The sequence below is a fragment of the Hemiscyllium ocellatum genome, chromosome 49 (genome assembly GCF_020745735.1).
Source record: "Hemiscyllium ocellatum isolate sHemOce1 chromosome 49, sHemOce1.pat.X.cur, whole genome shotgun sequence".
NCBI classification, from domain to species: Eukaryota; Metazoa; Chordata; class Chondrichthyes; order Orectolobiformes; family Hemiscylliidae; genus Hemiscyllium; species Hemiscyllium ocellatum.
Window position 1 is genome coordinate 15,277,481 of NC_083449.1, and position 11,262 is coordinate 15,288,742.

The window sequence follows — 11,262 nt, forward strand, 5'->3', positions numbered from 1 at the left end:
GCAGGGCTGAAACATACTAATTTTGCTTGTTTATTGTACCTATTTGTCTTGTTGCTTTCCAAAATGCGGTATCAATATTTGAAATTAAAGTAAAATTATAGTCAACAATTCTGCTCACAAAAAATCTTCTTTGAAGGCACGGTGGCACAGTGGTTGGCACTGCTGCGTCACATTGCCAGAGACCCGAGTTCAATTCCCGCCTCAGGCGACTGCCTGTGTGGAGTTTGCACGTTCTCCCCATGTCTGCGTGGGTTTCCTCCGGGTGCTCCGGTTTCCTCCCACAGTTCAAAGATGTGCGGGTCAGGTGAATTGGCCATGCTAAATTGCCCGTAGTGTTAGGTAAGGGGTAAATGTAGGGGTATGGGTGGGTTGCGCTTCGGCGGGTCGGTGTGGACTTGTTGGGCCGAAGGGCCTGTTTCCACACTGTAACTAATCTAATCTAATTTCTATGATTTATCTCTGGTATGAGAAAAACAACCTTGGCTGTACTTCAGGACAAGAAAAGCACTTATACATGTTGGGTGAGTGGAGCCTTTTGAGACGACACTCAATGCACTGGACAATGATGAATGTTTGTTGGCTGAATCGCAGTAATCCTGTTAAATTCAAATTCTGACATGTGACTTAGTTTAGGTCTTTCTGGCTGCAGAATGACCTTTTCATTCGATTTCTGATTCCAGACATTTTCGGCTGGTGCAGCTGGTCCACAACAAACTGTCATTCGAAAACTTGTCAAAGCAATGAATCAATTCGTGGGTGGCACGGTGGCACAGTGGTTAGCATTGCTGCCTCACAGCGCCTGACACCTGGGTTCAATTCCCGACTCAGGCGACAGACTGTGTGGAGTTTGCACGTTCTCCCCATGTCTGCTTGGGTTTCCTCCCACAGTCCATAGATGTGCGGGTCAGGTGAATTGGCCATGCTAAATTGCCCGTAGGTAAGGAGTAAATGTAGGGGTATGGGTGGGTTGCGCTTCGGCGGGTCGGTGTGGACTTGTTGGGCCGAAGAGCCTGTTTCCACACTGTAAGTAATCTAATCTAATTATTTCCCTCTGCTGCAGAACGGTTGAGTGGAAGGTTCTACGTTGAGTATTGATGGAATTCTGTGAAGAATTCCCAGTTGCTCAAAAACTTCAAATCTGGTCGAGTTATTTTCTGAGAAGCAGTTTCAGTTTTCGTTGGAAAGTGCAACAAACGACATTTAGATTCATGCATTGTGCGTCTCGTTTTATTTTCTGAACACAAACATAAAGCTGCAAACTTCTTACAAATGTCTTTTGTTGTTTGAATGAAACGTGGAACTCTGGAGAGGAGCTGTTTTTGTCTGGGATTTTACTGTGAATAGAGATGGGAAATGAATCCATGCTTTTAGAAAATCATCATTTCCAAAATTAAATTGATTTCTGCAAATATCTCAAGGAATAATTGATTGGTGTTTCACATTTCTCATCAATTGTTGCTCTGCAAAATGCAGGTATTTTGCTGTTTAACAAACATTGTGTCAAATATATTCAAACACACAGCAGAAACATCCATTGCATGCATACAGTTGCCAACACATCCACAAATCCCTCTCTTTTAAGGTAGTACTATGTTTTAGCCAACACCCCTGAACCAGGAGGCGCAATTGGCAGAAAGTGAGGACTGCAGATGCGGGAGATCACAGCTGAAAAATGTGTTGCTGGAAAAGTGCAGCAGGTCGGGCAACATCAAAGGAGCAGGAGAATCAACATTTCGGGTCTAAGCCCTTTTTCACGAATGAGGAGGTTGTGCCAAGCAGGCTAAGGTAAAAGGTAGCGAGGAGGGACTTGGGGCAGGGGCGCTGGGCATGCGATAGGTGGAAGGAGGTTAAGGTGCGGGTGATAGGCAAGAGAGGGGTTGGGCGCGGAGAGGTCGGGAAGAAGATTGCGGGTCAAGAAGGCGGTGCTGAGTCCGAGGGTTGGGACTGAGAAAAGCTGGGGGGAGGGGAAATGAGGAAGGTGGAGAAATCTGCATTCATCCCTTGTCGTTGGAGGTTCCTAAGTGGAAGATGAGGCGCTCTTCCTCCAGGCATCGTGTTGCCATGGTTTGGCGATGGAGGAGGCCAAGGATCTGCATGTCCTTGGCGGGGTGGAAGGGGGAGTTAAAGTTTTCAGCCAAGGGGCGGTTGGGTTGGTTGGTGCGGGTGTCCCAGAGGTGTTCTCTGAAATGTTCCACAAGTAGGCGGCCTGTCTCCCCATGTATAGGAGGCCACATCTGGTGCAGCGGAAGCAGGAAATGATGTGTGTGGAGGTGCAGGTGAATTTGTGACGGATATGGAAGAATCCCTTGGGGCCTTGAATGGAAGTGAGGGGGGAGGTGTGGGCGCAAGTTTTGCATTTCTTGTGGTTACAGGGGAAGGTGCCGGGAGTGGAGGTTGGGTTGGTGGGGGACCTGACGAGGGTGTCGCGGAGGGAGTGGTCTTTCTGGAACGCTGATAGGGGAGGAGAGGGAAATATATCCTTGGTGATGTGGTCTGTTTGGAGGTGGTGTTGAGTCAGTCGTCCGAGATAGAAATGGAGATGTCTAGGAAGGGGAGGGAAGAGTCTGTGACAGTCCAGGTAAATTTGAGGTCGGGGTTGAAGGTGTTAGTAAAGTGGATGAACTGTTCAACCTCCTCGTGGGAGCACGAGGTAGCGCTAATACTATCGTTGATGTAGCGGAGGAAAAGGTGGCCCCACCCCCCATCCACGCCTGGAGGAAGAGCGCCTCACCTTCCGCTTAGTAACCCTCCAACCACAAGGGATGAATGCAGTTTTCTCCACCTTCCTCATGGGTGATGTGTATGGACAGGAATCTGCAGGGCTTGGGGTGTGGGCGGTGTTGGATGGTGTTTGGGAAGCGGGCGGGGAGCGGTGTTTTACGGGATTGGGGTGTGTAAAGGGCGGTGTTGGGTGTGCGGGTGGTGGTGTTGGACAGGATTGCGTGGCGGTAATGGACGGGGTTGGTGCAGGAGGGGGATGGAGTTGGTTGAGATTGTGAGTGGGATAGGGACATTGTCAGATGCGATTGGGGCCAGAGAGGTGCAGTGTTGTCAGCGGACGGGGGCTCACGCACGCTGTGCTGCTGCCTTATCTCCTGAAAGGGATGCCGACTTAACAGAAAAGTTCCAAGCCCCAGAGGAAAGTCATTGAATGGATTCACTGAATAATCAGTTATCCAATGAAATAGTGCCCGCCCATCTCATTCGCATAATCGAAGATACTCTGTATATAATATTATCTTCTCTAGTTCACCTTCCCGCAAATAACACATAAACCTGCATGTTATGACTTTTCAAGTGTTCTCGCGAGTTCTTAATGCTTCCCACCTCAACCACCTTACCAAGTATTGCATCATACTCTGAATGAAAATACTTTATATAAAATTTCCTCCAAAGCTCCTGCCTTTCTCTTGAAAAAAATAATTCGACTGCTTTTTGCTAACATTCAACGAAGGGGAATAAGTAGTTTCTCGTTTTGCTGACCATGCTTCTTGCATTATAATTGTGTTATCTCTATCAGCAACACAACTCCCCTCACACCACCTTCTCTGCACCATCGAAAATAACCAGACCTGAACCAATCTTTCTTCATGCTGAAAGGCTCCCGGTTAGATGGCATCGTTGTGAATCTCTTTGCATCCCTCCAGAATAATCACGTTCTTCAATCTTGTCGTGCACACAGTAGTCTAGCTAAAGCGTAAATAAAAGTCTCTGTACACCTCCACTTACCTGTTCTTATAATTTATGCCTCGACTGAAGGAAGCAAACCTGCCATATTGTTTCTTAGGAAACCATTAACTTGCCCTGCACTTTCATAGTCTCCGTATTCTGTTGAATTTCTTAATGTCTTACTGTACTTTAAGTTCTCCCTTGTCATTTTTTTTTCCAAAGTGCAGTATTTGGCCTTTGTCGAGGCCAGACCACTCAAAATATTTTTCAACAGACAGCCCCAGAACATAGCATTGCAATTTGCTTCGGAAAGTGCACAGTGAAATTTACCCGGAGTAAGATAGTTAGGTTGACTACTAGATTTTAAAACAGACAAAAAATTCACACAATTGCACTATGAAGCACAACGAACAGTATAAAAATCCCTGCAGAAGTCAACCTATCCAACTAGACTTAATTATGTTGTTCAGAAGATACACAACAGTCCCAATAAGCAAACTCCCTTTAAAACTAGTATAAATGTTTGAAGGTTGAAGTTGAAGCGCAGAAAAGAGAGAGAGAGAGTTCCCACACAGCTCCTTGTTGAACTTTCCACTTCAAGGCTGAACTGAAACTGTTCAGCTCAGTTCAGCTAAAAATCTGACCACACTCCTTTCATTATACAGGTCACTTCTTAAACATAAACACATTGGTCTGAAGTCTCATCTGTTTGCATATAAACACAAGGCCTCTCAAATTTTTTTTTCACCTCAATACCAAACCAGACTGATCAGAGACTGTCCTGGGTTATGGCCCCGAAGAAAAATAAAACTCAAGTCCAGAGTCTCCTTGAGCCAAGGAAGGGCTTTTAGAAACAAATGAATGGACTAGCTTTGAGACATCTTTCAGTCACTCGCTCATTTAACAGATTGCGAGACGAGGTGGGCGTTGTTGGGTATTTGGTTTTAATGAGCAGAGGTGTTCGATCACCATCTCATAACCCTGTCAAACTGGTCAAGTGACTTCGTTTCTTGGAAAGGAATTTATCTGAATGGAGCACCTGACATAAACCCTGAACAACAAACAGCAAAGGTGAACAGAAGTTTGTGAGCACCTCAATGCACCCCCTGAAATTGACATAACTGCACTGAGGCTGTTATCCCGTCACCAATTCATCCTTTATATTCTGATGCACAGTACGTTGGTTGTGGCCAGCCAGATCGGAGTCACAGAGTCAGAGATGTATTACGCATAAACATTTCCTTTGGTCCAATTCGTCCATTCCGACCAGATATGCGTACCCGATTTTGTCCCGTGTGTGTGTTTGCGTTTATTAGTGCAAAATAGAAACAAGCAGTTAACATGAACTTAATGAAAGAAACAGCCATTAACAGGGGAAAGGGGCACCAAGGCCCAGATCCCAAATCTCGTTCAACCAGTTTTCTGAGAAATGAGAACTGAACCCAAATCCCACTTCTAGTCATCGCAAAATTAACAGTAACAGATACTTACATGACAGTCCAATACATTGATAAACAGTGCATAGAATACAGACCACTCACACCACACAACGCCCCCCACCCAGCAATCCAGCAAGCCACCAGTCCCTCCAAGCTTCTGACCACACTAAGGTAGCCTGCACCGAAGCCCTTCCAACTCTCGTTCCACCCCATGCCTTCTCTGGCTCTCGGTCTACGCTGGCACAGCTTCTGGCCACTTCTTGTTCAGCTTGGCCTGTTTCCCCAACACACCAGGACGGCAGTGAACACGACGACCTACCCTCCTTTTGGCTTCCCTAACTGTCCCTCTGCACCTTCCAGCCCCGTCTCAAACAACCTGCCTTTGTACCTTCCCGGCCAGACAGCGCTGAGTATGGTCTACTCACCATCTGGTTCTTGTTCTGCCCCTACATAGCATTTGGTTCCCGCCCACCCCGATGCACCAACCAGCGTAGCGACAACCCTAGAACACCGTCTCCTTCCATGGAACGATTGTGCACAGGGCAGTCCACAAGCCTTCTGGATCTTTCCACCCCTATGTGGATTCTGGCTCTCGGCCACTCTGAAACACTTTCCAATCACATATTATGACAGTCCATCCTGGGAATGGCTTCTGTGGATGACAGCCTTCAGAACAACCTACCCACTTGCCGACTCTCGGGCCAGCCTACCCAACTTCCAGTACTCAGAATGGCCAAAGGACCGTCCGGCTCACGAATGGACAGCTTTTCTGACGACCTATGTGCCTCACAACTCAGAGTAAGGCATGCCAGAAACGGGAAAACGCAAGGCAGTGCAGGTAATAAATCTGAAAAGCAACAAGACAGAGTCAATTACCAACAGCAGAGTTCCTTCTGGTACGCACAAAATCACATAAATAAGATGCAGAGCTGTGCTGAGAAGTGGCAAACGTAGTTTAATGCTGAAAAGTGTGAGGTGATTCACTTTGGAAGAGGAACAGGAATACAGGGTATTGGGCTAATGGTAAGATTCTTGGTAGTGCAGATGAGCAGATTGAGCTGTCCCTGTATATAGATGAATGAAAGCTGCCAACCAGTTCGATATTTGTGGTATGAAGGCATACAGTATTTTGGCTTTAATTGGTAGAGGGGTGGTTTTTTGGGATTCACGTGGTCAAGCTGCAGTCGCACAAACCTCTGCGGCAGACACACAGTTTGTGCACAGTTCTGTTCACCGCATTCTCGGAAGGATGTGTAAACTTTGTAAAGGATGCTGAGGAGATTTACAAGAATATTGCCTTGTATGAAGGGAAGGTCTTATTAGGAATGGTTGAAGATTCGTGGCTGTTTTCGTTAGAGAGAAGAGGGTTGAAAGATGACTTAATTGAGACATGTAACATGATCAGAATTAGGTGAGGTGGACAGTGAGAGTCTTTTTCTTCGGATAGTGAGAGCTAGTACGAGGGGAAACAGCTTTAAATTGAGATTTGATAGATATATGACACATGCCAGAGGTAGTTTCTTTACTTAAAGAGTATTAGGGGCATGGAATTCCCCGTCTGCAAAAGTAGTAGACTTGCTACATTTAAGCTGAAAACGTGTTGCTGAAAAAGCGCAGCAGGCCAGGCAGCATCCAGGGAACAGGAGATTCGACGTTTTGGGCACAAGCCCTTCTTCAGGAAAGAATGGCTTATTTAAGGGCTACATTTAAGGCAATCTAAAGGCTCATTGGATAAACATATGGATGCTGCTGAAAATGTGTTGCTGGTTAAAGCACAGCAGGTTAGGCAGCATCTCAGGAATAGGGAATTCGACGTTTCGAGCATAAGCCCTTCATCAGGAAACATATGGATGAAATAGATGAGTGTAGGATGGATAGCGTTCATATTGGTTTCACAGGTCCTCTTAACATCGAGGGCTGAAGGGCCAGCAGTGCGCTGTCACATTTTATGTTCTATTACCATAAACAGTTATCTTCAGAATGCAGAGGCCATTCTCAGGAAGAGTATCCACTCCAGTATACAGAGTCCCATGCCAGAAAAAGAGTTGATAACCGAGGGTAGATTCCACTCCAGTCTTCAGAATCCACTCCTGTAGGCAGCAAGTCCACACCCCCCAGCACATACACAGATATTCATTCTCCATAGAGGCTAGGTCCATCCACAGATGACCAGGCCTACTCATAATAATAAGTTCATTATAAAAGGTGCAGTTAACTAACAGATGATGTTCCACTCCAACAGGCAGAGTCCACTTCAACAGTTAGAGTCCACTCCAACACGCAGAACATGCTCACCTCCCAGCAAACAGACACGTATTCAGTCTTTACAGAGGCCTGGTCTACCCACAAAGGGCAAAGCCTACCCAACATGGGCATAAATTATCTAAAAACGTGAATCATCTCACAGACCATCAGTCCAATCACCAAAAACGTGAAAACACATTCTTTTAAAAAAAACATCGGAATGCACGGGCACAAAATCAGTATGACTCTTTTCTCTACGTTAAAAAAAATGCAAAATGCAGGCTGTAACCCCAAATAAACAACAGTTCCCTAATGAGAACTGAAGTACATCTGTCGCACACCGACTGTGTAGATCAGACAACTTAAAAATCAGTCCTCAATCACAAAGGGATACCAATTAGCAAACTGGCTGTGTGGACCGGCCAGATTAGGAATCAAGTTTCCCCAAAGTGATGCAGAAACAAGTAACATTTGTACACACTGACTGTGGCGGCCAGACCGCAGTCAGTCCCCTGAACCGAGAAGATTCTGAATTACCTGTGATTTTTATTTGATTAACAAATTACAAACACATAATAATGAGCAGCAGTTTATACAAAACGGCAATTTACAGGGGAAAGGGGCAGCACAGGCTGCCACTCAAACCCCACTGCATAACCAATTCACAGGGAAAAGAGGAAGGACCTCAAACACCACCTTACTATATAAAAAAAAGGGAAACAGTAAATACAATCACACACAGACCGTCCGATAATCCGAACAGTGAACAACAAGCCATCACTCTGACCTTCTGGCCACTCAAAGGCAGCCCCGCCCCATGCTCCTTCAGGCTGTCAGTCCGCCCTGCTGAATACTCCCAGCCAACGCTAGGACAGCCCATCTTGTTTCCCCACCCTAGATCCCAGGACAATGGCGATTAGGACGGCCTTGCCAACTTCTGGATTCACCAACTACATTCTCACAGCTTACGGTCAACTCAACAGCAGCCCGCCCAAGTACGTTCCGAGGTGACAGAACTGAGGCTGCCTAACCATCTTATGGCGCTCAGTCTACCCCTATGTACCATCGGCCTCTCGCCCAATCTGACGTGACATCCAGAATATTGTCTGCCCTGACACACCTTCCAGTGACCTCGAGGACAGCCTGTCACCTTCACTGGGATGACAGCTTTCAGGACTGCCCACAAGCCTTTTGGATCTCAACCGTCCCGAAGTGCCTTCTGGCCCTCGTCCGCTTTAATGCACCTTCCTGCTATCTCTAGGATAGACCATTCTGATTGTCCCTTCTCAGGACGACAGTGCTCAGAACGGCCTACCCACCTTCCAGCCACCGGAGTGAATGACATCGGGCCGGCCCACATATTTTCCCGCCATTGGCGTGGTCTACCAAATGTCCAGTTCTCAAGATGATATCTTTCGGGACGACCCTGGCTCACAGTGAGACCTGCTAGACCCAGGGGCACACAACACAATGCTGGTGATAAACCCAACAAGTAACAAGACAGAGTCACTTATCGACAAGACAGGGTCGCTTCTGGTACAGAGAGTCCATTGCAATGAACAATTGTCTTCAGATTGCAGAATACATTCCCAGGAACAGGGTCCACCTCAGTATGCAGAATACATTGTCAGGGATAGAGTCCACAACCAAAAGCAGAATCCACTCCATTATGTGGCGTCCACCCCTGAAGGCAGCATAAGCAAACCCAACAGCACGCACACACGGGTGTTCAATCTCCATAGAGGCCTTATCTATCCACAGAAAACCAGGTGCACTCACAGGAATACGGTTCATTGTAAAAAGTGCAGTTAACTTACAGGGGATGATCAACTGCAACAGGCAGAGTCCACTCTAGATGCAGCAAACACTCAATTCCCATCACGCGTGCGAGCGCGCGCGCACACGCACACACTCACACACACACACACAGACACAGTTCACTTACCCATAGAGGACCAGTTCATCTAGAAAGGACAATCGTCTCACAGGGCCTCTGTTCATGCAACAGAAAAGTAAAAACACAAGCAAGAAAAAAGCCAAAGTGCAAGGGCTAGGCCCTGTTACAAAAACAGCAGCGTCCTTTTTCCCAAAATGAGAGAAACGAGTTATATACAGGTTGTAACCAGCCAGTGAAAAAAAATAAGTTTCCTAATGAGACTGAAATACACCTGTAACACATTGAGTATGTAACTCAGCCAGTTTGAGAATCTGTCCACAATAAAAAATAGAATACCCGATTAACAAACTATTCGTGTCGACCAGCCAGCTCGGGAATCAGGTTTTCACCAAAACATCACAGGAACCAACAGCAGCAGTACACATTGACTATGGGCAGTCAGCTCAGAGTAATTTCCCTAAACTGAGGAATTCCCTATACACAGACATACTTTTGTTTACGCAAACAGTACAGTTTACAAACAATTAACAGTAACATCTGTATACAGAGAAACAGCAATTGATAAGAGACATGAGCAGCAAAGCCAGGCCTCAAATCAACCGTTTCATTAGTTTTCAGGAAAATGAGGACAGGCCTCAAATCGCACTTTCAATTATCACAGATGTAGCAGTATCAAATACATACAAAACAGGCCAAATTGATTTATTCCTGATGAAGGGCTTATGCTCGAAACGTCGAATTCTCTATTCCTGAGATGCTGCCTAACCTGCTGTGCTTTGACCAGCAACACATTTGCAAATTGATAGGAAACATTGCACAGAACACAGAAACAGACAGCAACCCACCAAGACGCCCTTCCTTCCCAATCTTCTGCCGACTCAAAGGCAACCACCCTATTCCCCTTTTGGGTCTCGGTGTGGCCTGACACATCTCCCAGACCCTGCTAGGACAACGCGTCCTATTTCCCCAAAAAACGCACCCAAGGCTGCTTACCCACCTTCCAGCTTCCCAAGCTACACTCTCGCACCTTCCTGCCAAATCTAGGACAGCTCGCCTCGGTACCTACCCGAGGTGACAGAGCTGAGGATAGCCTGCCCGCTTTCCACCTCCCAGTCTGCCCCTACATGCCATCTGGCTCTTGCATACATCGACGCGCCATTCGGTCTGTGGGACTGACTTGACACAACTTTCAGCCACCTCTAGGAGAGCCCGTCCCACTTCCTGGGACGACGGTGCACAGGGCAGCCACAAGCCTCCTGGATCTCAGCCGGCCCCTATGGAACATCTGGCGCTCGGCCTGCCTGGCACATCTCCAGTCACTTCTAGGGCAACCTGTCCCGATTACCTCTTCTCACAACGACATCACTCAGCACAGCTTAACCACCTTCTGGAAATCCGGGTGATCGGCATCGGGATGGCCAACCAGCCTTCTAGCCTTCAGAGCAGTCTATCCAACGTAACGTACAGAGTGTTGTCTGCCACCATCCAGCTCTTTGGGTGACATCTTTTGGGACGAACTATGAACCTCCCAGCTCACAGTGAGCCTTGCCAGACCCAGGGACAGTGCAGGTAATAAACCTAACAAGCAATAGGAAAGAGTCAAATAGGAACGAACAGACTTCTTTCAGGTGCAGAGAATCTATTCCAGTAAATAGTTCTCTTCAAAATGAAGAGCCCATTATTAGGAATAGAGTCCACACCAGGATGCAGAATGACACAGTCCACTCGGATATGCAGAGTCCACCTCTGAAGGCAGCAAATGTACATTCAACAAACACACAGCAGTGTTCAGTCTCAATTGAGGCCCGGTTTAAATACAAAAGTACAGACCCACTCAAGGAACACAGTACATTGTGAAGGTGGAGTTAATTCATAAAGGTTTGGTCGACACACAAAGACAGAGTCCACTCGCGAAGGCAGAGTCCACTCCAGAACTGCAAGACACAGCAAATGCTCACCTCCCCAAACACATGGAGGTGTTCAGTATTTACAGAGGCTGAGTCCACTGACAAA